This window comes from Pristiophorus japonicus, chromosome 19 (assembly GCF_044704955.1).
Source record: "Pristiophorus japonicus isolate sPriJap1 chromosome 19, sPriJap1.hap1, whole genome shotgun sequence".
NCBI classification, from domain to species: domain Eukaryota; kingdom Metazoa; phylum Chordata; class Chondrichthyes; family Pristiophoridae; genus Pristiophorus; species Pristiophorus japonicus.
In genome coordinates this window covers 2568050-2574448 of record NC_091995.1, presented here as the reverse complement: position 1 = coordinate 2574448, position 6399 = coordinate 2568050, and positions in this window count along the sequence as shown.

Below are 6399 nucleotides of genomic sequence, written 5' to 3'. Positions count from 1 at the left end.
TACTGCCGGCAATGAGTTACGAGTTATTCCGAGATTGTTAGACCACTGTTAGACATGTCCATGCCCGCACTACCAGAGAAGTTGATTTGGAATGAGGTATCCCGGAATGCTTTTCAGAACCTTAAACAGTCCCTCACTTCAGCACCCGCCTTGGGATTACCAGATTACACTAAGCTATTCAACTTATTTGTGCATCACAAGTCGGGTTTTGCACAATCTGTTTTGACTCAGTTACATGGTGACAGGCAGCGACCGGTAGCGTATTTCAGTACCGAACTAGACCCAGTAACACGCGGATTACCAGGATGTCTTCCTTCATTGGCAGCAGCTTATTATGCTATGCAACAGGCTCAGACAATAACTCTAAATCATCAGACCATTTTGTATATCCCACACTCTGTCGAGATTTTACTTACTAAATGTGCCACCCAACACCTAACCTCCGCAAGAACCACTAAATACGAGGTCGAACTGTTATCAAATCCGAACCTTGTCATCAAAAGATGTACTACCTTAAATCCAGCCACTCTACTCCCCACGGAAGACGACGGCGAACCCCATTCATGTGAAATGGTAACCGAATTAGTGACTAAACCACGTATCAATTTAACAGATGTACCAATGTGTAACCCTGATCTAGTGTACTATGTTGACGGATCAGCCTTACGAAATGATAGGGGCCAACCTAGAGCGGCTTATGCAATTGTAAATCAGTTTAATGTTGTCGAAACAGCCTCTCTTCCAGACTCCTTTTCAGCCCAACAAGCCGAATTGTTTGCGTTAACTCGAGCCTGTATTCTGGCTGAAGGACACACAGTTAATATCTACACTGACTCCAGGTATGCTTTTGGGGTATCACATGACTATGGACAAATTTGGAAGATTCGCGGGTACCTGATTTCTTCAGGAACCCCTATCAAAAATGCAGAACAAGTGGAAAATCTCCTGCAAGCCATTCAATGCCCTTTGAAACTTGCCATTATCAAATGCCAAGCACATACAGGCCAGTCGAATGAGGTGGCACTTGGGAATGCCAGAGCTGATAATGCAGCTAAGTCAGCAGCTCTGTCGAAAGGGGGGATGCAGGTGTCATTGTTCCCACTAAGGAAAAATAATTGCTCAGACCCGCCACCCACTATTAATGACGTTCTGGCCTTTCAGACACAGGCCAGTACGGAGGAGGTGGTGACCTGGACGAAGGATCAATGTTATAAAAATCCAGAAGGAATATGGGTTCACCATGACGGCCGCGTGGTGGCCCCTAGATCCTTACTTCCATGGATTGCCCGATGTGTTCATACATTCACACATGCAGGCAAAGGGGGATTGGCAGATTATATTTTGGCAACTTGGTATGCACCAGGTATTTCGGCAATTGCAAAACAAATCTGTGAAAATTGTGTTACCTGTCAGACGATGAATCCGGGTCAGACGGAAAAAGTAGAATCTGCCTCCCACCCAAATCCAGTCGGGCCTTTTGTACATTTACAAATGGATTTTATTGAATTACCTATGTGTATGGGATTCAAGTATGTATTAGTTATTGTAGATGTGTTCTCTAGGTGGATTGAAGCCTTTCCATGTAAAAAGGCCGATGCCACTACTGTTGCTAAATGTTTGTTAAAATAAATTGTACCGCGCTTCGGAATCCCTGCTAAGCTTTCCAGTGATAATGGGTCACATTTCACGGGAACTGTTATAAGAGAAATGTGTAAAGCTTTACAGATTAATCAACGTTTTCATTGCAGTTATCATCCACAATCAACTGGACTTGTTGAAAGATATAATGGAATGCTTAAAAATAAGCTGGCAAAACTATGCAATGACACTGGACTGAAATGGACAGAACTGCTGCCCTTAGCTTTGATGGTAATGCGATCTGCAACCAACAGAACAACAGGCCTGTCACCGCATGAGATAGTTATGGGACGTCCCCAACGACTACCTTTTACAGCACCATTTACTGCAAAACAGATGGACATCCACAAAATGGAGGAAAATATGTTGAATTATTGTATTGCACTAACCAAATGTATTTCCAGCTTTCATTCACAGGTAAAGGAAGCCCAAGTCAAGCCAGCGGAAGGGAAGTGTCATAACCTGGAGCCAGGGGAATTCGTTTACATCAAGATTTTTAAAAGGAAAAGCAGTCTACAGCCAAGATTCGAAGGACCATACCAGGTATTGCTGGTGACCAATACTGCAATCAAGGTAAAGGAAAGACCAACATGGATCCACGCATCCCATTGCAAACGGGCACCCGACCAGGAGGAAGGGACGAAGGATTCAGAGGAACAGAAAAAGGAAGACTGAATAAGGAACTGTATGGACTATGGGGACTGATGGTGCTGGGCTTGACAGGGTTTTACTTCACATTATTGATTACACCAGGGGTACAGACCCGCCACCGAAGGGAATTGCACGTAAACGTATTTATGGCTCTGAGTCATAGGTATGCTCAAGAAAGAAACTTGTCGAGTTGTTGGATATGTTCCCATGTACCTGTCCACTCCAGGGGGGGGTATTCCCCTGAGATCTGTCCCCTTTAACGAATCAGAAATGGTAGAATGGTTGACAGTGCAAAACAGGACAAAACTAACTAAGGGGCCAGAAACGAAGGAGCAAACAGAATGGAGGTCGGCAGGGTATAAACTTACAGCCTTCCAGGGATGGTACCAGCCCAATTATGATAATAACCATCAGCCTCCCTTCCTAAGCATTACTCCCAGAATAAGAAATCCTGAAGGTATAATATGCCTAGTGAGTGATGAGACTAAAGGACCAGAAATGGGACGCAGCAAGTGTTCCCAAATGATTAAATGGCAAGCCACAACTAATCCCACTGAGAGAAAGATAGCAACCGTTGGCTGGACAATGGTCCATAACAAAGCCCCAGGTGAAGGGTGGGAAGGTGAGACCACTCGAGTAGGGACAGTGCAAAAGGACCAGGAGCTGACGTCCTATAATTGCACCTTATTTGTGGCCATAAAGCCTACCCATGGTTACCAGCCAACTGGACAGGGTCCTGTTACTTAGGATATGTGGTATCCCTTATCAGATCAGTAAGGACTCTAAGGGAGGCCTATGGAAGCCACAGATTTAAACGGGATTTGACGTGGCTAAACGGAATATTCAAGGTAATGGTGCCACCCTATGGAATAGCATCGACCGAATGGCAGTTACGGGAACTGGCTAACTTAGTCGAATCAGTAGCCAACGCAACTTCCCAAGCCTTTGAAGGGATAAATGACGAAATGGTAGCTATTCGAACAGTGGCACTCCAAAATCGTATGGCCTTAGATTATCTCCTAGCCAAGGAGGGAGGAACATGCGCATTAATAGGTGAAGAATGCTGTACGTATATCCGAGATAAATCAGAAGATATCGTCGGTCTAGCTGAAAACATCAGGAAAAAGGTAATAGAGTATAAACAGACAGTTGGCCAGGACGGTATCACCTTGTGGGGTTGGGCATCAGGATGGTTGGGAGCCCTGGGGAAATCTGTGGTACAGGGTTTGATCATATTCCTGCTGATAGTCTTCGTCCTGTATCTATTATTTGTCGTCATTAAGTGTTGCTGTGCCAAGGTGGGAGAAACTATGTTACCTACCGAGACCACGGCTAGAGTTATCGTAGCAACAACTGCTGAAGGCTCTTGTGTGGAAATGGAAATGGAGAGACTGTACAAGATCAGAATGGATTGAGTTGTCCTTGTGAAGGACAAAATGGGGGAATGTGGAAAGTATTTTTATCTAAGCTGATACCATACGGTATTTGTGTGCCTTTTGATTAAAATGGAGTCCTGGCCCTTCCAGAACTTTCTGCATTTTAGCAGTCAGCTTGCATAAACAGCTAAACCTGCTGTTAGATGGCTGATGGCCATCAGACAGCTAGGAGACAAGTCATGCTGAGACAAGTAACCCCCATGTGCTCTCCTATTGTCTACACTACAGGAGTTCCATGTCACCCCACCCTTATCTTCTAGCCATTATCTCTTTCCGAGACCTCATCCATTTGATGCAAACAGATAAACTGACCAGGAAATTGAAACAATCCTGACACAATACAAGACAGGTGATAGCCCATTACCTATGACTCATGGAGTAATGGCCGTTTGGTTTTCTGATAACCCTGACAAAAGGAAATATCTGGACACCATGTCAGGGCCAGGATATAGTAATTAACTCTTTATCTGTATTCACTGACTGTGAGACAGAGCAATACACAGGGAGAGGCCAGAACTTTGGTTTTACTGTATAAATATCTTGTTAAACTGAACCATTTCGGAGGTGTTCACTTAGCCCTTGACTGAGTGTGACCTACCCCTTGCGAGCAAGTAAATTAAAAAGGAAACTTCTACCGGAGCTGTAAGTATCGGAGTCATTCTTTTCGGAGGTCGAGATTTCGACACCCGTACTCTGGTGCCCGTTCGTCCTTCTTCTGCACTACTCCCACTATAGAGTTCCTGGCCTAAAACGAGTGTCACGTTCGCTTTGAATGCTGTCATGCTCGTCTTCTGCTGTTCCCTAGTAGCGGACAAATCGGTACACCAGGTATCATCTCGGTAATCATTATGTAGTCTGTCCCAGTAGTTTTCTGGCATTTTAATCCTAACTATACCGGCGATATCTCGGTTATGGAGCTGGTGGCAAATTGTCATTTCCTTCAGCTTCTGCAAGAAGGTTGCATTGCTATGGCGGGATATTAGGGGTGGCAGTTTGTCTAACAACTGCATCCTGTCCCCGGGGGTCAACGATGTGTATGTTATTCGTGTTTGTGCGGGTATGGCCGGACTGCCACGATGTCTTGTCCCTGCTGGGATCTCGGGTATGTGTTCCACCTTTAGCGGTGCGATCTGGACCGGGTTGATTGTGGCATATGGGGGTGGTAAGACGCCCCCTTTAACCGAGTCGCAACTATCCGTTTCATTCCCAAGGCATTCCCAATCTTCCTCACTAGGTGGTGCACTTGGGCTATTTATGGTCAGGACTGCCAATACTGTCTGTCCATTTTCAACATTTACTTGCTTTGTTTTTGTTTGTACATACTGGTTAACTTTCTCTGTTAACTTTACATGGGCTCGCAGTATCAAAATTGCTGCCTTTTCCTCTTTGTCTTTCTTTTCCTTCTCCCACCAATCCCTTTGCTTTGCTGGTAGTTCCTCAGGATTCCACCCTGCTCTAATCATTTTTTCGATTAGCTTCTTTTGTTTTTCCGCCAGGTGGCGGGTAAGCGACCCTTCTGGTCCCCACTCGAGGTTACTTGTTTTCATGGCCATTCCTGGGTAGGACTAGTACCGTTAGGAATCGACTCTCAGAGGTCCGCTTCCTTCCTAGCGCAACTTGGAGTAGACCGTCTCCTGGCGACTGTCAGGTCACAAGTTCTGCTGTTACACAGACTTATACAATTCTTAAAACGCATTTAAGCAATTCCCGCAGTGCTCTACGTATCCTAAACGACTACCTACCACAGCTCGGCCCGTTGGTCCGACCCTGTTCACAGGTTTGGATTCCGTTAGCCGCTGTACACCGCTTGGTTCTACCCCGGGGTATTTCAAATTACACTCTGGGTCCGGAAGATGTCTCTCGGTATCACGATCCCACGGTCTAAATGTGTTCCCTACGCCTACTTGGTTCCTGGCCGTCGCGTGGGACAAAAGTCCTCTTAATTCAGGCTCAGGCTAGGCGTTTGAGATATTAGACTGTCTCCTCGTGTCGATCAACCAGCTTCCACCTTCCGCACCCTTTATAATTAAACATCGTTTTTTATACTCACCCGGGTTTTTCCAAGGGCATCCAGCGACTCCGGGAAATCCTGCCGACTACGCCACTGTTAGCGTGAATGTTTTCTCAGAAGAATCACTCAACACTCAGAGTCGATTCCCACACCAATGCGGCCTTTATTAATGCTCAGCGGGGAGGAAGTCTCAGGACTGGATCCAGGCTTCTCTCCACAGAACAAAGGGTTTCATGGATTTTTGTATGTTTCACAACAGTTTACTACAGTTACTCAGCCCATTATGGCTCGACACAATCCAATCATAACGATTATAGATTACATATAGGTTCTTTTAACCCAATAGAATTCCCCTGGTACCTCAGGAACTGCATGTTCGGTTTTTGTCAGCTCGGGCTGATTAATGACCTTGTTATAGGAGATAGGTTCTCTCCTTATCTCTCTCTTCCTGGGGTAATAACTGGTTCATTATTCTGATCTTGTATCCAAGGCATTCCTGGTAGTGGGCCTCACAGGGTAATTGCTCGGTCAGTCCCAGTTCATTACTTGACTAACGGGGTTCCCATCATGCTTGGGCAGCCATTTAATATGTGGCCGTATTAAACTTATATGAGTTTAGATATATTCAGCAGGTGCCTAATGCCCAGTGTTTTATATATTCAG